Below are 27181 nucleotides of genomic sequence, written 5' to 3'. Positions count from 1 at the left end.
CACCTTCCCGATACTGATATATAGAATCCCATAATTAATATAGAAAATATCATAAGTCTTGTCATCTTCCACTGAAAACTCAGTTTCTATCCATAAGTACAACTTAGAAGCCTCCAATTATTGCATGTAGAGTTTTGAACACAATATGACCATTCTCTAGAGTGATCCACACAACTCAAACCGCAGTTAGATTGATTAAACGAACCGAACAACCTGTGCTTCATTTGCATTCTGACACTGTAGAATGTGACCTCATTCCAATATAACCAAGCAACTTCATGCTCTATGCACCGAGCATTCGTTACCAACCACAACTCAAGTCATTCCCCGATTCTTGTACACCCATAAAGCATAACATAGCCTTTATTGAAATTTCCTTTACTCGAGCCACAACTGATTTACAAATACGCCTCGAACTGGAACCATTAGAGCACATAACCGTGCAATCAACTATTCAATAGTAGACTCCCCTACTTGGCTCGAAGCCATAGATCAACACACACAAAATAACTCATAACGATTATTCTATATTGATGCCATGATACCATAATGAGATTAAACATAAATCTTTTATAAGCTTGTGAAAACACATATCATCTAGAATTTTAACTCTTCTGCAAATCTCGCATTCCACTCTCGCAACAGTTACACCCACTCACTAAGCGACCCAATTTAAGTTGCAACACATATTCTTCACTCGCAAATCTAACAGACACATAAGGATCGTACAACCTCAGAACACTTCGCATGAGATAACCCACCTTCTTCGCCTTAAACTAACATTTATGTATACCTTCCACCGTCATAACCATTACGCAGTCACTTAGTCTTCCTGAGTCTGAACTCATACTGCAACATGAAGTTTACTTCACTCCCAACTAGGACACATGAAAAGACTCTTTGCACACCCATAACTCAGGGCTATACCTCAAATCAAGATGGATACATCTCGCAGTACTAACATACTCATCACATAGTTATCCAGTCATCACTCCCACTAATAGGGACACTACCAAACATATAAGTTCAAAAATACTTGCTCACACAATCAGCACCTCGGTGCTCAAGCCATAGGCAAATATTCGGCCTCAAGTCCTCCAGACTTGCCCAACATCAAACTCACAGAGATCACATCTCGCCCCTCGATCGGTCAATCACAAGCCATCAAGGCACATCTGATACTGAGCGCTCTACACGCATATAAACGCGTGGAAGGAATTCAAAGAGTTACATTTCAAGCTAAATCAAAGGACGCACGATAAGACTTCAAGAATGTGAAGTTTTCCTAAAGGTTCTGCAGCCTCTTGAGGATAAATACAGATGTCTCCGTACCGATCCGCGAGACTCTGCTAAACCTGCTCATAAGTCATGAGACCTATGTAGCCTAGGCTCTGATACCAACTTGTCACGACCCAAACCCCGCTTCGGTCTTGATCGCGCCTATTATGAAGACAAGGCCAGCCAACAAACCCATATCGCCTTTTCAAAAATAGTTAAACATTAATAAACAATTTAAATATGATTTAATGATATAATTAATGGAAGCACAACCCGACACAACCCTAACCGGGGTGTTACAAGTCACAAGCATTTACTAGGGTATAAATACAACTGAAAGCCTGGAGTGTACAAATACAGACTAATGAAATGAGGAGAGAGAAAAGCAGTGTTGCGAACGCCGGCAGCTACCTTGCTAAACCCTGATAACTCTGCCTCCGATCAGCCAAAACATACCTGAATCTACACACAAGGTGCATGAGTAATGTGAGTACTCCGACTCAGTGAGTAATAATAATAAATAAAGACTGAAGGCGAGAAATCACGCAAAAACACAAGGTATTCCATACTGAAGACGTAAAATCACTTCAAACAGTAAAGCAGTGAGAAATCAAGTGAAAATCCCTTTTTCCAACAAGTAAATCAAGTAGTTTACAAGTGAGTAACAAAAATGATAGAATGTAAACAGCCCCTCGGGCAAAACATGTACAACAAACTGCCCCTCGGGCATAATATCAACAAAACCAGCCCCTCGGGCTCAATATCATAACAGTGCTAGCCCTCGGGCTCAATATCAGAACAGTAACAGCCCCTCAGGCTCACTCTCATAATAGTATCAGCCCCTTTGGGCTACCTCACAATCACCCATATCAGCCCCTCGGGCATAGTATCAATCACTCAGAACAATGGGTACCCGCGCTCACTGTGGGTGTGCAGACTCCGGAGGGGCCCCTTACGGCCCAAGCGCTATATCAAGTCACCTCGTGGCATCATCACTCAGCATATCCTCATATCACTCAAGCCAACGCGTGGCATATAAAGTATCTCAGGCCCTCGGCCTCACATCACTCAAGCCACCTCGTGGCATAAATAGTATCTCAGGCCCTCGGCCTTATAGCACTCAACATATACTCACATATGGCCTTCGGCCTCACTCAGTCCGGAAATCATCATAAGCTCCTCAGGCATTTGTAAAATAGTAGTTCTCAGCCCAAAATACCATTTAGAAATATTATTTGAGTTTTCAAATCTGCATAAAAGCGGCTGAGTTTGTAAAACAATAATTATCAATGGGACTGAGTTTAAATATAAGTCAAAATAGTGAGGAAATAGTGATAAAAATTCCCAAAGGATTCAAATAATTGGCACGAAGTCCAAGTATGGCAATCAGCCCAAATCATGATGATAACAAATAAGTTTCAATAAAATATGCGGTAAAATCATCAATCGGGATGGACAAAGTCACAATCCCCGGTAGTAAAAGACCCCGCGCTCATCATCCAGCGCGTGTCTCACCTCAATATAGCACTACGATGTGCAAATCCGAGGTTTCAAACCCTCAGGACATCATTTACAATCATTACTCTCCTCGAACCGGCTAATCCTCTAGCTCGCAATGTCCTTGGTCTCTTAAATCGACCTCCGAATGCCTAGAATCTAGCCACAATAATTCGATTCAATTAATAAAAATTATAGGAATTAATTCCATATGAAATTCTACATTTTCCATTAAAAATCCGAAATTGCACTCAAAATTCGTCCGTGGGGCCCACGTCTCAGAATTCGACAAAAATTACGGAATATGAAACCTCATCCAACTACAAGTCCAACCATACCAATTTTACTAAAATCCGACATCAACTCGACCCTCAAATCTTCAAATTAAACCAAGAGGGTTTTCAAGATTTTCCCAACTAAAATCACCAATTAAATGCCAAAACTAGTAATAGATTCGGGTAACCTAACCAAAATTAAGATAAGAACACTTACCCCATTGTTTTCTCTAAAAATCTCCCGAAAATCGCCTCTCCCCAAGCTCCAATTTGGTAAAAATGGAAAATGGGATGCATTTTACTATTCATGGGTACTGTTCACGGTACTGTATACGGGGTACTGTTCATATGTATTGTACACGGGTACTGTACACGGATACTGTTCATGTTTACTATACATGGTACTGTACACGGATAGTGTTCACGCAGATGCGGTTACTGTTCACACGTGCGAAAAATGCAGAAACTGTCGAGAAAATTGCAACAGCTTTTCTTTTCACTAAAAGGCTCTAACTCCATCATACGAACTTGGAATTTGATGATTCTTATTCTTATGAGTCACAAATAATAATACGAACATAGCCCTTCAGTCGAAACTCAATTCGGAGCTCATTTGCTCAGTTCAATACACATTTCGCTTGTTAAACAATTAACTCATATTTCGTGTCAAAAACCCAATCGCAACTTGATGAAATTAGAGAAAACTTTCTAGATCAGTCCTATAATTCATTATTAAAATTCTGGAAGTCTCGAAATCAAATTTCGATCTCTAGAACTAAAAATGGACCTTTGGATCATTACATGTTTATGCTCAAAACGACAAAATCTTCCAAAAACTCTTCCAAAACTTATCCGAGCCTCATGGGACCCCGATCAAACATGCTAACACACCTCCATGACATCATTCAAACTTGTTCCAGCTTTCGGAATGCTGAAAACAACATTAAAACATCGAATCACCCTCGGATTCAAGCCTAAGAATTCCAAAACTTCCAAATTCCAAATTCAATCAAACAGTCTTTCAAACCTCGTCCGAATGACCTGAACTTTTGCGCACACATCCCAAATGACATAATGAATCTATTGCAACTTCAAGAATTCCATTTCGACCCCTATATCAAAATATCGCCTATCAACCGGAAAACGCCGAAATTTCAATTTCGCCAATTCAAGCCTAAACCTTCCACGGACTTCCAAAATGCATTCTGATCATGCTCCTAAGTCCCAAATCACCTAACGGAGCTAACCAAACCATAAACATTCAAATACGAGATCAAATACAAACAAGTCAAATCTTGGTCAAACCTTTCAAATTTCAAGCTTCAACTGAGAACTGTTCATCCAAATTCATTCTGATTAACCTGAAACCCCACACCAATGATTTACATAAGTCATAATACACCACACGGGGCAATTCATGCCCGAGAACTGGCGATCAAAGTGCAAAAACTCAAAATGACTAGTTGGGTCGTTATAGAGACTCCGAGTATTGATTTTGTCCTAGTTGTGAGGGATTTTCCCGATATGTTTCCTGCAGACCTGTCGGGCATGCCACCAGACAAGGATATTAATTTTGGTATTTACCTGGTGCCGGGCACTCAACCCATTTCTATTCCGTCGTATCGTATGGCACCAGCGGAGTTGAAGGAATTGAAATAACAGCTTTAGGAACTCCTAGATAAGGGGTTCATTCGGCCTAGTGTGTCACCTTGGGGTGCGCCAATCCTGTTTGTGAAGAAGAAGGATGGCACCATAAAAATGTGCATTGATTATAGGCAATTGAACAAGGTAACAATTAAGAACAAGTATCATTTGCCTCGTATTGATGATTTATTTGATCAGCTTCAGGGAGCGAGAGTGTTCTCCAAGATTGATCTCTGTTCGGGTTATCACCAGTTGAAGATCAGGGATTCCGATATTCCCAAGACTGCCTTCAGGACCAGATATGGTCATTATGAGTTCCTTGTTATGTCTTTCGGGCTAACCAATGCCCCAACAGCATTCATGCATCTGATGAACAGTGTGTTTCGGCCTTATCTTGATTCATTCGTGATTGTCTTCATTGATGATATTCTGGTGTACTCGCGTAGTCAGGAGGAGCATGCGGAGCATTTGAGAGTTGTATTGCAGAGATTGAGGGAGGAGAAGTTTTATGCAAAATTCTCCAAGTGTGAGTTTTGGCTCGGTTCAGTGGCTTTTTTGGTGCATGTGGTGTCTAGCGAGGGTATTCAGGTCGATCCAAAGAAGATAGAGGCGGTTCAGAGTTGGCCTAGACCATCCTCAGCCACAGAGATTCATAGTTTTCTTGGGTTGGCAGGCTATTATCGCTGGTTTGTTCATGGATTTTCATCTATCGCATCGCTCTTGACCAAGTTGACTCAGAAGGGTGCTCCATTTGTATGGTCGGACGAGTGTGAGGAGAGCTTTCAGAAGCTCAAGACAGCTTTGACCACAGCTCCATTATTGGTTTTGCCATCAGCTTCAGGTTTATATACCGTGTATTGTGATGCTTCGAGAGTGGGGATTGGTTGTGTATTGATGCAAGAGGGTAGTGTTATTGCTTATTCTTCTCCTTAGTTGAAGCCCCATGAGAAGAACTACCATGTTCATGATTTGGAGTTGGCTGCCATAGTTCATGCATTAAAGATTTGGAGGCATTATTTTTATGGCGTATCTTGTGAGGTATTCACCGATCATTGCAGTCTTCAGCATTTGTTCAAACAAAAGGATCTTAATTTGAGGCAGCGGAGATGGTTGGAGCTGCTCAAGGATTATTATATCACTATATTGTACCATCCGGGAAAGGCCAATGTGGTGCCGATGCTTTGAGCCGAAAGGCAGTGAGTATGGGGAGTTTGGCATATATTCCAGTTGGGGAGAGACCTCTTGCAGTTGATGTTCAGGCCTTGGCCAATCGGTTTGTAAGGTTAGATATTTCGGAGCCCAGTCAGGTATTGTCTTGTGTGGTTTCTCGGTCTTCCTTATATGATCGCATCAGAGAGTGCCAGTATGATGATCCGCATTTGCTTGTCCTTAGGGACAGAGTTCAGCATGATGATGCCAGAGATGTGATCATCGGTGATGATGGGGTGTTGAGGATGCAGGGCCGGATTTGTGTGCCCAATGTGGATGGGCTCAGAGAGTTGATTCTAGAGGAGACCCACAGCTCGCGGTACTCCATTCATTCGGGTGCCGCGAAGATGTATCAGGATTTGAGGCAGCACTATTGATGGCGGAGAATGAAGAAAGATATTATGGGATTTGTGGCCCGGTGTCTAAATTGTCAGCAGGTGAAATATGAGCATCAGATATCGGGTGGCTTGCTTCAGCAGATGGTTATTCCCGAGTGGAAATAGTAGAGAGTCACAGTGGATTTTGTAGTTGGTCTTCCTCGGACTTTGAAGAAGTTCGATACAATTTGGGTGATTGTGGATCGGCTGACCAAGTCCGTGCATTTCATTCCGATATGTACTACCTATTCTTCAGAGCGGCTAGCAGGGATCTATATCCGAGATATTGTTCGGTTGCACGGTGTTCCAGTTTCCATCATCTCAGACAGAGGCACTCAGTTTACTTCGCAGTTTTGGAGGGTCGTGCAGAGAGAGTTGGGTACTCAAGTGGAGTTGAGCACAGGTTTTCATCATTAGATGGACGGGCAGTTCGAGCGTACTATTCAAATATTGGAGGACATGTTGTGTGCTTGTGTTATTGATTTTAGAGGGTTATGGGATGAGTTTCTACCTCTTGTAGAGTTTGCTTATAACAACAGCTACCAGTCGAGTATTCAAATGGCTCCATATGAGGCTTTGTATGGGAGGCGGTGTAGATCTCCAGTTGGTTGGTTCGAGCCCGGTGAGGCAAGGCTATTCGGTACTGATTTGGTACAGGATGCTTTGGAGAAGGTGAAGGTGATTTAGGAGAGGCTTTGTATAGCGTAGTCGAGGCAAAAGAGTTATGCTGATAGGAAGGTTCGAGATGTGTCTTACATGGTTGGCGAGAAGGTTCAATTGAAGGTTTCACCCATGAAGGGTATTATGAGATTTTTGAAGAAAGGGAAATTGAGTCCTCAATTCATTGGGCCTTTTGAGGTGCTTCGGAGGATTGGGGAAGAGGCTTATGAGCTTGCTTTGCCACCCAGTTTGTCGAGTGTGCATCTAGTATTTCATGTTTCTATGCTCCAGAAGTATATTGCGGATCCGTCCCATGTTTTGGACATCAACACGGTTCAGTTGGATGATGATTTGACCTACGATGTGGAGCCAGTAGCTATTTTGGATCGTCAGGTTCGGAAGTTGAGGTCAAAGGATATAGCTTTTGTGAAAGTGCAGTAGAGACGTCGGCCCGTAGAGGAGGCTACCAGGGAGACCGAGCGGGAGATGCGGAGCAGATATCCTCACCTATTTGAGGCTTCAGATATGTTTCTTGACTCGTTCGAGTACGAATGTTTGTTTAAGTTGGGGAGGATGTGACGACCCGACCAGTCGTCTCATGAGTTACTGCTCCATTTCCCCCATTTCTGCTTCTTTATGCTTCGTTATCCGTGTTTTATGTGATCGAATTGGTTAGTTTGCGTTCGGAGTGGATTAGGTAAGAAATGAGACACTTAGTCTCTTTTAAGAAGGTTTGAGTTAGAAAAAGTCAACTGGATGTTGACTTATGTGTAGAGGGCTCGGATGTGAGTTCTGATGGTTCAGTTAGCTTCGGGAGGTGATTTATGACTTAGGAGTGTGATCGGAATTGGTTTTGGAGGTTCGGTGTAGAATTAGACTTGAATTGGCAAAGTTTGTATTTTGGCGATTTCCGGTTGATAGGTGAGATTTTGATCCGAGGGTCAGAATAGAATTATGAGAGTTGCTGCAGTTTCGTTATGTCATTTGGTATGTGTGTGCAAACTTTCAGGTCATTCGGACGTGGTTTGGTTGGGTTTTTTATCAAAAGCGTATTTCGGAAGATTTTAGAAACTCGGGCTTGAATTCGATGAGTTTTGGGTAATTTGATGTTGTTTGAGGTGTTTTGATGATTGGAACAAGTTCAAATAAGGTATAGGGTCATGTTTGTGCTGTTGGTTGAGGTCCTGAGAGCCTCGAGGTGATTTCGGATGGCTAACGGGAAGATTTGGGACTTAAGAGAATTCAAAAAATTGTTGTTTCTGGTGTTTTTCGCACCTGCGGCTTGGGGACCGCAGGTGCGGTGCCGCACATGCGAGAGAGGAGGTCACATATGCGAAAGTTGGTCTGGCAAGCAGTTTCCGCATAAGCGGTCAATGGGGTCGTATCTGCGAAGCCGCAGATGCGGAAGTTCTGTCGCAGAAGCGACTTTTGGATTTTAGAGAGTAACCGTAGAATGGTTGGTTAGACCACAAATGCGGTACCGCAGAAGCGGTTGAGGGGTCGCAGATGTGAAAACCCATGGGCAGAATGTATATCTATTCCTTCTTTGCGATTTTTGAAGGGTTTAACCATTTTAAATTCAGATTGAGGGCTTTTGGGCGATTTTGAGGGGAGATTTCAAGAGAACTTCGATAAGGTAAGGATTTTGGACCTAAATCACACTTCTATGGTAATATTTCATGGATTGTAACTGAAATTTAAGGAATTAATGGACTAAAAATGGAGGTTTGGGGCTTGAGTTTAAGAGGGCTTAAATTAAGGATTTGAGGGGTCAATTGAACTCCGATTCTTGTGTTTTTGATATGTATGAACTCGTGGGAGATAAGGAATATAATGAGGTGAAAATTTATGAGTTTTGAGAAGTGGGCCCGGGGCTCGGGTTTTTCTAATTTCGGGATTTTTGATATTTTTCGATTGTTTTTTCTTGGTCTTTGTTCCCTTAGCATGTTGTGACATATTCGTTCTGGTTTTGGATAGATTCGACGTGCGTGGAGGCCGATTCGAGGGGCAAAGGCGTCGCGAGCTAGAGTTGTAGCTGGTTCGAGGTGAGTAATGATTGTAAATGATGTCCTGAGGGTTTGAAACTCCGGATTGCACATCGTAGTGCTATATTGAGGCGAGACACATGCTTGATGACGAGCGTGGGTTCGTGCACTATCAGGGATTGTGACTCCATCCCGACTGATGATTTTACCGCGTATTTGACTGAAACTTATTTGTTATCATCATGATTTGGGCTGAATGCCATATTTGGGCTTCGTGCCAACTATTTGAACCCTTCGGGGATTGTTATTACCATTTCCTCACAGTTTTGACTTATTACTTGAACTCTGTTCCGTTATTTTTCCACTATTTTTACGACTCAGTTTTGAAACTTAAATGATATTTTAAATAATGTTTTGGGCTAAGACATACTGTTTTACTATTGCCCGAGGGGCTTGTGATAATTTTTCGGACTGAGTGCGGCCAAGGGCCAGATGTGAGGATACACTGATACTGATATGAGGTCGAGCGCCTGAGATACATATATACGCCACGAGGTGGCTTGATTGACATGAGGCCGAGGGCCTAGATTTGATGCCACGAGATGGCTTGTTATTGCGTTTGGGCCATAAGGGGCCCCTCCCGGAGTCTGTACACCCCCAGTGAGCGCGGGTACCCATTGTGATCTGAGAGTGAGCCCGAGGGGCTGATACTATTCTAAGAGTGAGCCCGAGGGACTGATACTGTTCTGAAAGTGAGCCCGAGGGGCTGATACTGTTCTAAGAGTTAGCCGAGGGGCTGATATTGTTCTGAGAGTGAGCCCGAGGGGCTGGTATTGTTCTAAGTTGTTGCCCGAGGGGTGGATTTCTATTTATTAATTACTTGCTAAATTACTTGTTTTACTGGTTGAAAAAAGAAGTTTATTTGAAGTTTTATTGATTTACTGCTTTAAGTGATTTTTACTACTTCGGTATAGATTGTTCACATGTTTTCTTGCTTTTAGCCATTATTTATATTTATTACTCACTGAGTTGGAGTACTCACTTTACTCTCTACACCCCCGTGTGCAGATTCAGGCGCAGCAGGTCCCACTCCTGAGTGCTGATCCTTCTAGTCCAGGCGGTGTTTCGGAGACTACGAGGAAGCTGTTGGTGTCCACACACAGCCCCCGTGTCTCCCTTATCTTATTACTTTTATGTTCTTCAAATAGTTGTACCAGATATTTTATTTAGTAGACTCGTATCAGGATCCTTAGTTGCTCATGACTTGTGACACCCCGGTTTGGGCTGTGTCGGGATGGTTTCTTCTATTGTTATCTCTATTTCCGCTAATTGTGATATTAAATCATGTTTGAATCATTCTTATGCTATTTAACTGCTTAAAAGGATGAGTTGGGTTAGACTGGCTAGCCTTGTCTTCACGAGAGGCGCCATCACGACCGCGTTTCGGGTTAGGGTCGTGACAAGTTGGCATCTAGGTTACTTAGGTCTCACGAGTCATGAGCAGGTTTAGTAGAGTCTCGCGAATCGATACGGAGACATCTGTATTTATCCTCGAGAAGCTGCAGACCCTTGAGGAAAAACTTCATATTCTTGAAATTCTTGTCGTGCGAACTTGTTGGTCCGAGTACTAAACTTCTGTTATTCCATTCTCTTACAGATGGTGAGAACGCGAGCTACCGGGCAAAGTGGACTACCACCAGTGCCACCAACTGAGACTACTAGAGGTATTGGACAAGGTCGTGGTCATGGCAGAGGCAGAGCAGCGAGGGCAGCAACTGTAGATCTACCAGCTGCCCTAGCTCCGGATCAAACTCCAGTTATGGATGCTCCAGCAACACTAGTTTAGGCATCAGCTGTGCCCATCATGATTCCAGGTCTTCAGGAGTCCTTGACACAGATCTTATCAGTTTGCACTAGCCAGGCTCAGGCAGTTTCAACCACCACAACAGTAGCTACTTCATAGGTCGGGGAGGCAATCAGACCCCCGCTGCTCGCACACTTGAGCAGGTAGTGCAGGGACTTCAGACACCAGGGGCACCTCCAGCCCAGCCGGTTACACCAGCTCAGGAGTTTGTTGTGCCAGTTATGCTGGATGATGAGCAACATCGTCTTGAGAGGTTTGGTAGACTCCAGCCTCCGACATTCAGCAGAGCGGAGGGCGAGGATGCCCATGGTTTCTTGGATAAGTGCCCACAGATGCTCCGTACAGCATGTATTCTTGAGTCTAGTGGTGTGGCATTTACTACCTTTCAATTTTCTAAGGCTGACTTCACTTGGTGGGAGGCCTATGAGAAGTGTAGGCCTATGGGAGCAGCGCCTCTCACTTGGTAGGAGTTCTCCGTTCTTTTCATGGAGAAGTATGTACCGCAGTCCCGTAGAGAAGAGCTTTATAGACAGTTTCAGTGGTTGCGGTAGGGGGATATGACTGTGTCACAGTATGAGTCGAGGTTTTCTGAGTTGGCTCGTCATGCCGTCTGGTTGGTTCTGACAGATCGTGAGAGGATCAGGAGATTTGTTGATGGCCTTAGTTATCATCTCCGTATTCTTATAACTAAAGAGAGAGTGATGGGTGATATGTTCCAGGAGGTGGTTGAGATCGCTCGTGATATTGAGATGGTTCGCTGTTAGGAGCGAGAGGAGAGGGAGGCCAAGAGGCCTCGAGGATCGGGTAGTTATAGTGATCCTCCTTCGAGGGGCCAGTTTCAGCATGGTAGAGGTCGTTCTTTCAGTCCTGCTCAGTTAGCCCGCCCAAATTATCGTGGGACATCTTCAGGTCGTTGTTATCATTGATCTCAGTAGGTCCAGTCATCACTCAGTGCCCTCCCAGCTCAGAGTTCATCTCGTGCCTCATCAGCTCAGGGTTCTTCTATGCCGAGTGCATCTGCTAGTCACTCCGGTGTGAGGGGTTCCCTTCAGTCCCCTTCTCTATCACCTGGGAGTTGTTATGAGTATGGTGAGATGGGCCACATGTGGAGGCAGTGTCCTCATCATTCTGCTAGTTCATCATAGCAGAGGGGTCAGTCATCGGCTTCAGCGCCAGTTGCTTCATCACCACCTACTCAGCCAGCTAGGGGTGGAGGTCAGTCAGCCAGGGGTCACCCCAGAGGTGGAGGTCGATCAGGGAGCGATCAGGCCCGTTTCTATGCACTTCGAGGCAGACCCGACGCCATTGCTTCAGAAGCTGTCATCACAAGTATTGTTTCAGTATGCCACAGAAATGCCTCTATATTATTTGATCTCGGTTCCACCTTTTCTTATGTGTCATCATACTTTACTCATTATTTGGGTATGCCCCGGGAGTTTCTTGCTTTACCTGTTCATGTATCTACCCCGGTGGGTGATACTATTATTGTAGATCATGTGTACCGGTCATGTGTGGTGACTATTGGGGGTCTGGAGACCCAAGTAGATCTATTGCTATTGAGCATGGTGGATTTTGATATCATTTTGGGAATGGATTGGTTATCACTGTGTCGTGCTATTCTGGACTGTTATGCTAAGACAGTCACTTTGGCTATGCCAGGTGTACCGCGGATCGAGTGGCATGGTGTGACAGATTATGTTCCTAGTAGAGTGATATCTTTCTTGAAGGCCCAGCGTATGGTTGGTAAGGGTTGCCTTTCATATCTAGCGTTTGTGAGGGATGTTGGAGCTGAGACTCCCAGTATTGATTTTGTCCCAGTTGTGAGGGATTTTTCTGATGTGTTTCCAGCAGACCTGTCGGGCATGCAACCAGACAGGGATATTGATTTTGATATTGACCTGGAGCCGGGAACTCAGCCCATTTCTATTTTGCCGTATAGTATAGCACCATCGGAGTTGAAGGAATTGAAAGAACAGCTTCAGGAACTCCTAGAAAAAGGGTTCATTTGGCCTAGTGTGTCACCTTAGGGTGCGCCAGTCCTGTTTGTGAAGAAGAAGGATAGAACCATGAGAATGTGCATTGATTATAGGCAATTGAACAAGGTAACAATTAAGAACAAGTATCATTTGCCTCGCATTGATGATTTATTTGATCAGCTTCAGGGAGCGAGAATATTCTCCACGATTGATCTCCGTTCGGGTTATCACCAGTTGAAGATCAGGGATTCGGATATTCCCAAGACTGCCTTCAGGACCAGATATGTTCATTATGAGTTCCTTGTTATGTCGTTTGGGCTAACCAATGCTCCAGCAATGTTCATGCATCTGATGAACAGTGTGTTTTGGCCTTATCTTGACTCGTTCGTGATTGTTTTCATTGATGATATTCTGGTGTACTAGCGTAGTCAGGAGGAGCACGCGGAGTATTTGAGAGTTATATTGCAGAGATTGAGGGAGGAGAAGCTTTATGCAAAATTCTCCAAGTGTGAGTTTTGGCTCGGTTCAGTGGCTTTCTTGGGGCATATGGTGTCTAGCGAGGGTATTCAGGTCGATCCAAAGAAAATAGAGGCGGTTCAGAGTTGGCCTAGACCGTCCTCAGCCACAAAGATTCGTAATTTTCTTGGGTTGACAGGCTATTATCGCCGGTTTGTTTAGGGATTCTTATCTATCGCATCGCCCTTGACCAAGTTAACTCAGAAGGGTGCTCCATTTGTATGGTCGGACGAGTGTGAGGAGAGCTTTCAGAAGCTCAAGACAGCTTTGACCACAGCTCCAATATTGTTTTGCCATCAACTTTAGGTTCATATACCGTGTATTGTGATGCTTCGAGAGTGGGGATTGGTTGTGTATTGATGCAAGAGGGTAGAGTTATTGCTTATGCTTCTCGTCAGTTGAAACCCCATGAGAAGAAATACCCTGTTCATGATTTGGAGTTGGCTGCCATAGTTCATGCATTGAAGATTTGGAGGCATTATTTGTATGGCGTATCTTGTGATGTATTCACCGATCATCGCAGTCTTCAGCATTTGTTCAAACAAAAAGATCTTAATTTGAGGTAGCGGATATGGTTGGAGCTGCTCAAGGATTATGATATCACAATATTGTACCATCCGGGAAAGGCCAATGTGGTGGCCGATGCTTTGAGCCGAAAGGCAGTGAGTATGGGGAGTTTTGCATATATTTCAGTTGGGGAGAGACCTCTTGCAGTTGATGTTCAGGCCTTGGCCAATCAGTTTGTAAGGTTAGATATTTCGGAGCCTAGTCGGGTATTGGCTTTTGTGGTTTCTCGGTCTTCCTTGGCCCACTCTTGGGCTTTATTCCCTTAGAATATTGTGACGTATTCGTTCTGGTTTAGGATAGATATGACGCGCGTGGAGGCCGATTCGAGGGGCAAAGGCATCGCGAGCTAGAGTTGTAGCCGGTTTGAGGTGAGTAATGATTGTAAATGATGTTCTGGGGGTTTGAAACCACGGATTGCACATCGTAGTGCTATATTGAGGTGAGACACACGCCTGATGACGAGCGTGGGGTCGTGCACTATCGGGGATTATGACTTGGCCGTCCCGACTGATGATTTTACCGCATATTTGACTGAAACTTATTTGTTATCATCATGATTTGGGCTGAATGCCATATTTGGGCTTCGTGCCAACTATTTGAACCCTTCGGGGATCGTTATTACCATTTCCTCACTGTTTTGAATTATTACTCGAACTCAGTTCCTTTATTTTTCCATTGTTTTTACTACTCAACCATTTTACTCAGTTTTGAGACTTAAATGATATTTTAAATGAGGTTTTGGGCTGCGACATACTGTTTTACTATTGCCCGAGGGGCTTGTGATAATTTTTCGGATTGAGTACTGTTGAGGGCCAGATGTGAGGATACACTGATACTGATATGAGGCCGAGGGCCTGAGATACATATATAGGTCACGAGGTGGCTTGATTGATATGAGGTCTAGGGCCTAAATTTGATGCCACGAGATGGCTTGTTATTGTGCTTGGACCATAAGGGAGCCCTCCCGGAGTATATACACCCCCAGTGAACGTGGGTACCCATTGTGATCTGAGAGTGAGCCCGAGGGGCTGATACTATTCTGAGAGTGAGCCCGATGGACTGATACTATTCTGAGAGTGAGCCCGAGGGGCTGATATTGTTCTGAGGGTGAGCCCGAGGGGCTAGTACTATTCTGAGTTGTTGCCCGAGGGGCGGATTTCTATTTATTAATTACTTGCCAAATTACTTGTTTTACTGGTTGAAAAAAAGAAGTTTACTTGAAGTTTCACTGATTTACTGCTTAAAGTGATTTTTCTGCTTCGGTATAGATTGCTTTGTATTTTCACGTGTTTTCTTACTTTCGGCCATTATTTATATATTCACTGAGTTGGAGTACTCACTTTACTCCCTGCACCCCCGTGTGCAGATTCAGGCGCAGCAGGTCCCACTCCTGAGTGCTGATCCTTCTAGTCCAGGCGGTGTTTCGGAGACTACGAGGAAGCTATTGGTGTCCACAGCCCCCGTGTCTCCCTTATCTTATTACTTTTATGTTCTTCAAACAGTTGTACCAGATATTTTATTTAGTAGACTCGTATCAGGATCCTTAGTTGTTCATGACTTGTGACACCCCGGTTTGGGCTGTGTCGGGATGGTTTCTTCAATTGTTATCTCTATTTCCGCTAATTGTGCTATTAAATCATGTTTGAATCATTCTTATGCTATTTAACTGCTTAAAAGGATGAATTGGGTTATACTGACTAGCCTTGTCTTCACGAGAGGCGCCATCACGATCGGGTTTGGGGTTAAGGTCGTGACAAGCTGGCATCAGAGCCTAGGTTACTTAGGTCTCACGAGTCATGAGCAGGTTTAGTAGAGTCTCACAGATCGGTACAGAGATGTCTGTATTTATCCTCGAGAGGTTGCAGAACCTTTAGGAAAAGCTTCATATTCTTGAAATTCTTGTCGTGCGAACTAGTTTTCCGAGTACTAAACTTCTGTTATTCCATTCTCTCACAAATGGTAAGGACGCGAGCTACTGGGCGAGGTGGACGACCACCAGTGCCACTAGCTTAGACCACCAGAGGTCGTGGATGCGGTCGTGGTCATGGTAGAGGCAGCGAGGGCAGCACCTGTAGATCCACCAGCTGCCCTAGCTCCGGATCAAACTCCAGCTATGGATGCTCCAGCGGCACCAGTTCAGGCACCAGCTGTGCCCATCGTGATTTTAGGTCTTCAGGAGTCCTTGGCATAGATCTTATCAATTTGCACTGGCCTGGCTCAGGCAGTTTCAGCCACCACAGTAGCAGCTACTTCACTGGCCGGGGGATGCAATCAGACCCCCGCTACTTGCACACATGAGTAGGTAGTGTAGGGACTTCAAACGCTGGGAGCACCTCCAGCCCAGCCGGTTACACCAGCTCAGGAGTTTGTTGTGCTAGTTATGCCGGATGATGAGCAGCATCGTCTTGAGAGGTTTGGTAGACTCCAGCCTCTGACACTCAGTGGAGCGGAGGGCGAGGATGCCTAGGGTTTCTTTGATAAGTGCCAGCGGATGCTCCGTACAGCAGGGATTCTTGAGTCTAGTGTTGTGGTATTTACTACCTTTTAGTTTTCTGGGGCTGCCTTCACTTGGTGGGAGGCGTAGGCCTCTGGGAGCAGCGCCCCTCACTTGGTAGGAGTTCTCCGTTCTTTTCCTGGAGAAGTATGTACCACAGTCCCGCAGAGAGGAGCTGCGTAGACAGTTTGAGTGGTTGTAGTTGGTGGATATGACTGTGTCACAGTATGAGTCGAGGTTTTGTGAGTTGGCTCATCATGCCATCTGGTTGGTTCCGACAAATCGTGAGAGGATCAGGAGATTTGTTGATGGCCTTACTTATCATCTCCGTATTCTTATGACCAAAGAGAGAGTGATGGGTGCTATGTTCCAGAAGGTGGTTGATATTGCTCGTTAGTTTGAGACGGTTCGCCATCAGGAGCGAGAGGAGAGGGAGGCCAAAAGGCCTCGAGGATCAGACAGTTATAGTGATGCTCCTTCGAGGGGCCAGTTTCAGCATGGTAGAGGTCGTTCTTTCAAGCCTGCTTAGTCAGCCCGCCCAGATTATCACGGGGCATCTTCAGGTCGTGGTTATCATGGATCTTAGTAGGGCCAGTCATCACTCAGCGCCCTCCAGCTTAGATTTCATCTCGTGCCCCATCAACTCAGGGTTCTTCTATGCCGAGTGCATCTGCTAGTCACTCCAGTGTGAGGGGTTCCCTTCAGTCCCCTTCTCCAGCACATGGGAGTTGTTATGAGTTTGGCGAGATGGGCCACATGTGGAGGCAGTGTCCTCATAATTCTGCTAGTTCATCCCAGCAGAGGGGTCAGTCATCGGCTTTAGCGCCAGTTGCTTCATCACCACCCACTCAGCCAGCTAGGGGTGGAGGTCAGTCAGCCAGGGGTCGCCCCAGAGGTGGAGGTCGATCAGGGAGCGGTCGGGCCTGTTTCTATGCACTTCGAGGCAGACCTAACATCATTGCTTCAGATGTTTTCATCACAGGTATTGTTTCAGTATGCCACAGAAATGCCTCTATATTATTTGATCTCGGTTCCACCTTTTCTTATGTGTCATCATACTTTACTCGTTATTTGGGTATGCCCCAGGAGTTTCTTGCTTTACCTGTTCATGTATCTACCCCGGTGGGCGATACTATTTTTGTAGACCATGTGTACCGGTCATGTGTGGTGACTATTGGGGGCCTGGAGACCCGAGTAGATCTATTGCTATTGAGCATGTTGGATTTTGATATCATTTTAGGCATGGATTGGTTATCTCTGTGTCGTGCTATTCTGGACTGTTATGCTAAGACAGTCACTTTGGCTATGCCGGGTGTACCGCGGATCGAGTGGCATGGTGTGACGGATTATGTTCCTAGTAGAGCGATATCTTTCTTGAAGGCCGAGCGTATGGTTGGGAAGGGTTGCCTTTCATATCTAGCGTTTGTGAGGGATATTGGAGCTGAGACTCCTAGTATTGATTTTGTCCCAGTTGTGAGGGATTTTCCCGATGTGTTTCCAGCAGGCCTGTCGGGCATGCCACCAGACAGGGATATTGATTTTGATATTCACCTGGTGCCGGGAACTCAGCCCATTTATATTCTGTCGTATCGTATGGCACCAGCGGAGTTGAAGGAATTGAAAGAATAGCTTCAGGAACTCCTAGAAAAAGGGTTCATTCGGCCTAGTGTGTCACCTTGGGGTGCGCCAGTCCTGTTTGTGAAGAAGAAGGATAGAACCATGAGAATGTGCATTGATTATAGGCAATTGAACAAGGTAACAATTAAGAACAAGTATCATTTGCCTCGCATTGATGATTTTTTTGATCAGCTTCAGGGAGCGAGAGTGTTCTCCATGATTGATCTCCGTTCGGGTTATCACCAGTTGAAGATCAGGGATTCGGATATTCCCAAGACTGCTTCAGGACCAGATATGGTCATTATGAGTTCCTAGTTATGTCTTTTGGGCTAACCAATGCCCCAGCAGCGTTCATGCATCTGATGAACAGTGTGTTTTCGGCCTTATCTTGACTCGTTCGTGATTGTCTTCATTGATGATATTTTGGTGTACTTGCGTAGTCGGGAGGAGCATGCGGAGCATTTGAGAGTTATATTGCAGAGATTGAGGGAAGAGAAGCTTTATTCAAAATTCTCCAAGTGTGAGTTTTGGCTCGGTTCAGTGGCTTTCTTGGGGCATATGGTGTCCAGCGAGGGTACTCAGGTCGATCCAAAGAAGATAGAGGCGGTTCAGAGTTGTCCTAGACCATCCTCAGCCACAAAGATTCGTAGTTTTCTTAGGTTGACAGGCTATTATCGCCGGTTTGTTTAGGGATTCTTATCTATCGCATCGACCTTGACCAAGTTAACTCAGAAGGGTGCTCCATTTGTATGGTCGGTCGAGTGTGAGGAGAGCTTTCAGAAGCTCAAGACAACTTTGACCACAGCTCCAATATTGTTTTGCCATCAACTTCAGGTTCATATACCGTGTATTGTGATGCTTCGAGAGTGGGGATTGGCTGTGTATTAATGCAGGAGGGTAGAGTTATTGCTTATGCTTCTCGTCAGTTGAAGCCCCATGAGAAGAAATACCCTGTTCATGATTTGGAGTTGGCTGCCATAGTTCATGCATTGAAGATTTGGAGGCATTATTTGTATGGCGTATCTTGTGAAGTATTCACCGATCATCGCAGTCTTCAACATTTGTTCAAACAAAAGGATCTTAATTTGAGGTAGCGGAGATGGTTGGAGCTGCTCTAGGATTATGATATCACTATATTGTACCACCCGGAAAAGGCTAATGTGGTGGCCGATGCTTTTAGCCAAAAGGTAGTGAGTATGGGGTGTTTTGTATATATTTTAGTTGGGGAGAGACCTCTTGCAGTTGATGTTCAGGCCTTGGCCAATCGATTTATAAGTTTAGATATTTCGGAGCCTAGTCGGGTATTGGCTTTTGTGGTTCTCGGTCTTCCTTATATGATTGCATCAGAGAGTGCCAGTATAATCCGCATTTGCTTGTCCTTAGGGACAGAGTTCAGCATGATGATGCTAGAGATGTGATCATCGGTGATGATGGGGTGTTGAGGATGCAGGGCTAGATTTGTGTGCCCAATGTGGATGGGCTTAGAGAGTTGATTCTTGAGGAGGCCCACAGCTCGCGGTACTCCATTCATCCGGGTGCCGCGAAGATGTATCAGGATTTGAGGCAGCACTATTGGTGGCGGATAATGAAGAGATATATTGTGGGATTTGTGGCCCGGTGTCTAAATTGTCAGCAAGTGAAATATGAGCATCAAAGATTGGGTGGCTTCCTTCAACATATGGTTATTCCCGAGTGGAAATGGCAGAGGGTCACTATGGATTTTGTAGTTGGTCTTACTCGGACTTTGAAGAAGTTCGATGCTATTTGGGTGATTGTGGATCGGCTGACCAAGTCTGCGCATTTCATTCTGGTGTGTACTACCTATTCTTCAGAGCGGCTGGCAGGGATCTATATCCGAGAGATTGTTCGGTTGCACGGTGTTCCAGTTTCCATCATCTCATATAGAGGCACTCAGTTTACTTTGTAGTTTTGGAGGGCCGTGCAGAGAGAGTTGGGCACTTAGGTGGAGTTGAGCACAGCTTTTCATCCTCAAACGGATGGGCAGTCTGAGCGTACTATTCAGATATTGGAGGACATGTTGCGTGCTTGTATTATTGATTTCGGAGGGTCATGGGATGAGTTTCTACCGCTTGTAGAGTTTGCTTATAACAACAGCTACCAGTCGAGTATTCAGATGGCTCCATATGAGGCTTTGTATGGGAGGCAGTGTAGCTCTCTAGTTGGTTGGTTCGAGCCCGGTGAGGCTAGGCTATTGGGGACTGATTTGGTATAGGATGCTTTGGAGAAGGTGATGGTGATTCAGGAGAGGCTTTGTACAGCACAGTCGAGGCAAAAGAGTTATGCTGATAGGAAGGTTCGAGATGTGTCTTACATGGTTGGCGAGAAGGTTCTGTTGAAGGTTGCACCCATGAAAGGTATTATGAGATTTGGGAAGAAAAGGAAATTGAGTCCTCGGTTCATTGGGCCTTTTGAGGTTCTTCGGAGGGTTGGGGAGGTGGCTTATAAGCTTGGTTTGCCACCCAGTTTGTCGAGTGTGCATCCGGTATTTCATGTTTCTATGCTCCGGAAGTATATTGGGGATCCGTCCCATGTTTTGGACTTCAGCACGGTTCAGTTGGATGATGATTTGACCTATGATGTGGAGCCAGTAGCTATTTTGGGTCGTCAGGTTCGGAAGTTGAGGTCAAAGAATATAGCTTCGTTGAAAGTGCAGTGGAGAGGTCAGCCCGTGGAGGAGGCTACTTGGGAGACCGAGCGGGAGATGCGGAGCAGATATCCTCACATATTTGAGGCTTCAGGTATGTTTCTTGACTCGTTCGAGGACGAACATTTGTTTAAGATGGGGAGGATGTGATGAACCGGCTAGTCGTCTCATGAGTTACCGCCCCATTTCCCCCATTTCTATTTCTTTATGCTTCGTTATTCGTGTTTTATGTGATCGAGTTGGTTAGTTTGCGTTCGGAGTGGATTAGGTAAGAAATGAGACACTTAGTCTTTTTTAAGAAGGTTTAAGTTGGAAAAAGTCAACCGGATGTTCACTTATGTGTAGAGGGCTCGGATGTGAGTTCTGATGGTTCGGTTAGCTTTGGGAGGTGATTTATGACTTAAAAGTGTGATCGGAATTGGTTTTGGAGGTCCGGTGTAGAATTAGACTTGAATTGGTGAAGTTTGTATTTTGGCAATTTTCGGTTGATAGCTGAGATTTTGATGGTCGGAATGGAATTCCGAGAGTTGATGCAGCTTCGTTATGTCATTTGGGATATGTGTGCAAAGTTTCATGTCATTCGGACGTGGTTTGGTTGGGTTTTTTATCAAAAGCGTATTTCGGATGATTTTAGAAACTCAGACTTGAATTCGATGAGTTTTGGGTAATTTGATGTTGTTTGAGGTGTTTTGATGATTGGAACAAGTTCGAATAAGGTATTGGGTCATGTTGGTGCTGTTGGTAGAGGTCCCAGGGGCCTCGGGGTGATTTCGGATGGCTAACGGGAAGATTTGGGACTTAAGAGAATTCAGAAAATTGCTGCTTCTGGTGTTTTCGCACCTGCGACTTGGAGACCGCAGGTGCGGTGCCACACGTGCGAGAGAGGAGGCCGCATATACGGAAGTTGGTCTGGCAAGCAGTTTCCGCAGAAGCGGTCAATGGGGCCGCATCTGCGAAGCCGCAGATGCGGAAGTTCTATCGCAGAAGCGACTTTTGGATTTTAGAGAGTAACCGTAGAAGGGGTTGATTAGACCGTAAATGTGGTACCGCAGAAGCGGTTGAGGTGTCGCAGATGCGAAAACCTCTGGGCAGAATGTATATATATTCCTTCTTCGCGATTTTTGAAGGGTTTAACCATTTTAACTTCGGATTGAGGGCTTTTGGGCGATTTTGAGGGGAGATTTCAAGAGAACTTCGATAAGATAAGGATTTTGGACCTAAAACACACTTCTATGGTAATATTTCATGGATTGGGACTGAAATTTAAGGAATTAATGGACTAAAAATGGAGGTTTAGGGCTTGAGTTTAAGAGGGCTTAAATTAAGGATTCGAGGGGTCAATTGAATTCTAATTCTTCTGTTTTTGATATGTATGAACTCGTGAGGAGATAAGGAATCTAATGATGTGAAAATTTCTGAGTTTCAAGAAGTGGACCTGAGGCTCTCAGTATCAGTGTATCCTCACATCTGGCTCTCGGTTGTACTTAGTCCGAAAAATTATCAAAGAAGTTTTTAAAAAAGTGGCCCCAGGCCCACTTCTCGAAACTCAGAAATTTTCACATCATTAGATTCATTATCTCCCCACGAGTTCATACATATCAAAAACACAAGAATCGGACAATCCGAGCGCACCATTCAGATACTAGAGGACATGTTGCGCGCTTGTGTTATTGATTTCGGAGGTTCTTGGGATGCGTTTTTGCCGCTTGCAGAGTTTGCCTACAACAACAACTATCAGTCCAGCATTCAGATGGCACCATATGAGGCCTTGTATGGGAGACGGTGTAGATCTCCAGTTGGTTGGTTTGAGTCCGGCGAGACTAGGATGTTCGGAACAGACTTGGTTCAGGATGCCTTAGAGAAAGTGAAGGTGATTCAGGAAAGACTTCGTACAGCTCAATCACGTCAGAAGAGTTATGTGGACCGGAAGGTTCGAGATGTGTCCTATATGGTTGGTGAGAAGGTCTTGCTGAAGGCTTCGCCCATGAAGGGTGTTATGAGGTTTGGGAAGAAAGGCAAGTTGAGTCCGCGGTTCATTGGGCCTTTTGAGGTGCTTCGGAGGATTGGGGAGGTGGCTTATGAGCTTTCTTTGCCACCCATCCTGTCGAGTGTGCATCCGGTATTCCATGTTTCTATGCTCCGGAAGTACGTTGGGGACCCGTCTCATGTTTTAGACTTCAGCATAGTCCAGTTGGATGATGATTTGACCTACGATGTGGAGCCAGTGGCTATTTTAGGTCATCAGGTTCGGAGATTAAGATCAAAGGATATCGCTTCGGTGAAGGTGCAGTGGAGAGGTCGGCCCGTGGAGGAGGCTACTTGGGAGACCGAGCGGGAGATGCGAAGCAGATATTCTCACCTGTTTGAGGCTCCAGGCATGTTTCTTGACCCGCTCGAGGACGAGCGTTTGTTTTAGTTGGGGAGGATGTGACGACCCGACCCGTCGTCACGTGAGTTACTGCCCCGTTTCCCCCATTTTATGCTTCTTCATGTTTCGTTATCGGTATTCAGTGCGTTAGAGTTAAATCGGATTGGTTTTGATAGAAAATGAGACACTTAGTCTCTTTAAGGAAGGCTTGTTTTGGAAAAGTCAACCGGATGTTGACTATTGAGTTAGAGGGCTCAGATGTGATTTTCGGTGATTCGGTTAGCTTCGAGGGTTGATATGTGGCTTAGCAGTGTGATCGGAATTGATTTTGTAGGTCCGGAGTAGAATTAGGCTTGAATTGGCGAAGTTAGTATTTTGGTGAATTCCGGTTGGTAGGTGAGATTTTGATACGGGGGTCGGAATGGAATTCTGAGAGTTGCAGTAGCTTCGTTAGGTGATTTTGGTTTTGTGTGCAAAATTTCAGATCATTCGGAGGTATTTTGGTCGGGTTTTTTATCAAATGCGTATTTCGGAAGTTTTTAAGAAATTTAGGCTTGAATCCGATGTAATTTGATGGTTTTGGTGTTGTTTGTGGTGTTTTGATGAATGGAACAAGTTTGAATGATGTTTCTGGATGGGTTGGCACTTTTGGTTGAGGTCCCGGGGGCCTCGGGGTGATTTCGGATGGTCAATCAGACCAATCTTGGTTTTTGAAGTTGCAGATTTCAGCTAAGAGTTGCAGAACATTTTTGTTCTCTGCGATCGCAGGAGTGCAATTGCGATCGCATAGAAGGTTTGGGGAAGGTCGTTCTGATCGTTCATTGCGATCGATGAGGAGTAATGCGACCGCGTAGTGTTAAATGGACCTGAGGTTCTGAGGGGTACTTTGTTCAATGCGATCGCGGAGTAGTGTATGTGATCGCGTAGGTTTGATTGGTGAAGCAGTGCGATTGCAGTTAAGGGGTCGCGTTCGCATAGGACATTTTGGAGGCCTGGGAAAGTTGAGCTATGCGATCGCAGAGGCTTGGATGCGATCGCATGGAGTAAAATCTGGGCTGAAACGTCATTAAAGAGGGTTTTGACTGGGAATCGATTGGAGGTAAGTCCTATGGCTTAGAAACGTCATTTAATTGTAGATTCGACATCTAAATTCATGGAAATTTGATTAAAAGGGGAAGGATTAGGGCTTGACTTTTTGAAATAGAAATTTGGGGGTTGAGGGAGCATTCGAGCTCGAATTTCGGTAAATTTGATATGTATAGACTCGTGGCAAGATAAGGAATCCGGTGATGTCAATTTTTTTATTTTTCGAGAAGTGGGTCTGGGGCTCGGGTTTTGCCAACTTTGTGATTTTCGATATTTTTCGAGTCTTTTCGATTGGTTTGTATTCCCTTAGCCTATTGTAACGTATTACTGTGGTTTTTATCAGATTCGATGCTCGAGGAGGTTGATTTGCGAGGCAAGGGAGTAGCGAGCTAGGATTTCGGCCTGCTTGAGGTGAGTAATGGTTATAAATGATGTTCTAAAGGTTTGAAACCCCTGATTTGCACAACGTGGTGCTATGTTGAGATGAGACACAAGCTGTATGATGAGCGTGGGGTCTGTTACTACTGGGGATTTGGACTCGGTCCATCCCGTTTGATGACTCTACTGTACTTTTGACTGAGACTTAATTAATATCATTATATTATGGGCTAGTTGCCATGTTTGGGGCCTTGTGCCGAACTGTAGAACTCTTAGGGGGCAATTGTATTGGTTGACCTCACTTTTCTTGTCGAAATCATACCCTCAGTCATGTTCTTAACTAATGCTGCTTGGTGGGCCGGGCTTGAACCGGACCGGACCGGGCCCGCGGGCCTAACGGGCCCAACGGATTTTTTTTTAAAAAAAAAATTTGTATACACATAACATACAAAATATATAAGGTAATATATACACCTAACATACAATATATACTACAAGAAAATATATAAGTAATAAGTTATAATATATATACATAAGATACAATATATATACTACAAGAAAATATATAAGAGAATATATATACATAACATACAATATATACTACAAGAAAATATATAAGAGGATATATATATACATAACATACAATATATACTACAAGACAATATACAAGAGAATATATATACATAACATACAATATATACTACAACAACATATATATAAGAGAATATATATACATAACATACAATATATACTACAAGACAATATATAAGAGAATATATATACATAACATACAATATATACAACAACAACATATACAAGAGAATATATATACATAACATACAATATATACTACAACAACATATATAAGAGGATATATATACATAACATACAATATATACTACAAGAACATATATAAGAGGATATATATATACATAACATACAATATATACTACAAGACAATATATAAGAGAATATATATACATAACATACAATATATACTACAAGAAAATATACAAGAGAATATATGTACATAACATACAATATATACTACAACAACATATATAAGAGGATATATATATATATATATACATAACATACTACAAGACAATATACAAGAGAATATATATACATAAGATACAATATATATACTACAAGAAAATATATAAGAGAATATATATACATAACATACAATATATACTACAACAACATATATTAAGAGGATATATACATATACACATAACATACAATATATACTACAAGAAAATATACAAGAGAATATATGTACATAACATACAATATATACTACAAGACAATATATAAGAGAATATATATACATAACATACAATATATACTACAAGACAATATACAAGGGAATATATATACATAACATACAATATATACTACAACAACATATATAAGAGGATATATATATACATAACATACTACAAGACAATATACAAGAGAATATATATACATAAGATACAATATATATACTACAAGAAAATATATAAGAGAATATATATACATAACATACAATATATACTACAAGAAAATATATAAGAGAATATATATACATAACATACAATATATACTACAAGAAAATATATAAGAGGATATATATATACATAACATACAATATATACTACAAGACAATATACAAGAGAATATATATACATAACATACAATATATACTACAAGACAATATATAAGAGAATATATATACATAACATACAATATATACAACAACAACATATACAAGAGAATATATATACATAACATACAATATATACTACAACAACATATATAAGAGGATATATATATACATAACATACAATATATACTACAAGACAATATATAAGAGAATATATATACATAACATACAATATATACTACAAGAAAATATACAAGAGAATATATGTACATAACATACAATATATACTACAACAACATATATAAGAGGATATATATATACATAACATACAATATATACTACAAGACAATATATACTACAAGACAATATACAAGAGAATATATATACATAACATACAATATATACTACAACAACATATATAAGAGGATATATATATACATAACATACTACAAGACAATATACAAGAGAATATATATACATAAGATACAATATATATACTACAAGAAAATATATAAGAGAATATATATACATAACATACAATATATACTACAACAACATATATAAGAGGATATATATATACATAACATACAATATATACTACAAGAAAATATACAAGAGAATATATGTACATAACATACAATATATACTACAAGACAATATATAAGAGAATATATATACATAACATACAATATATACTACAAGACAATATACAAGAGAATATATATACATAACATACAATATATACTACAACAACATATATAAGAGGATATATATATACATAACATACTACAAGACAATATACAAGAGAATATATATACATAAGATACAATATATATACTACAACAAGAAAATATATAAGAGAATATATATACATAACATACAATATATACTACAAGACAATATACAAGAGAATATATATACATAACATACAATATATACTACAAGAAAATATACAATGAAATATATATACATAACATTCTATACTAGTATACTATATATATATATGCTTCATGTTGTACTTTGTTATTAATTTATTATGCATGACAATTTAGTGTATACTATATATATATATAT

The sequence above is a fragment of the Nicotiana tabacum genome, chromosome 8 (assembly GCF_000715075.1).
Source record: "Nicotiana tabacum cultivar K326 chromosome 8, ASM71507v2, whole genome shotgun sequence".
NCBI lineage: Eukaryota > Viridiplantae > Streptophyta > Magnoliopsida > Solanales > Solanaceae > Nicotiana > Nicotiana tabacum.
Note: the sequence above shows the minus strand (reverse complement) of the source record.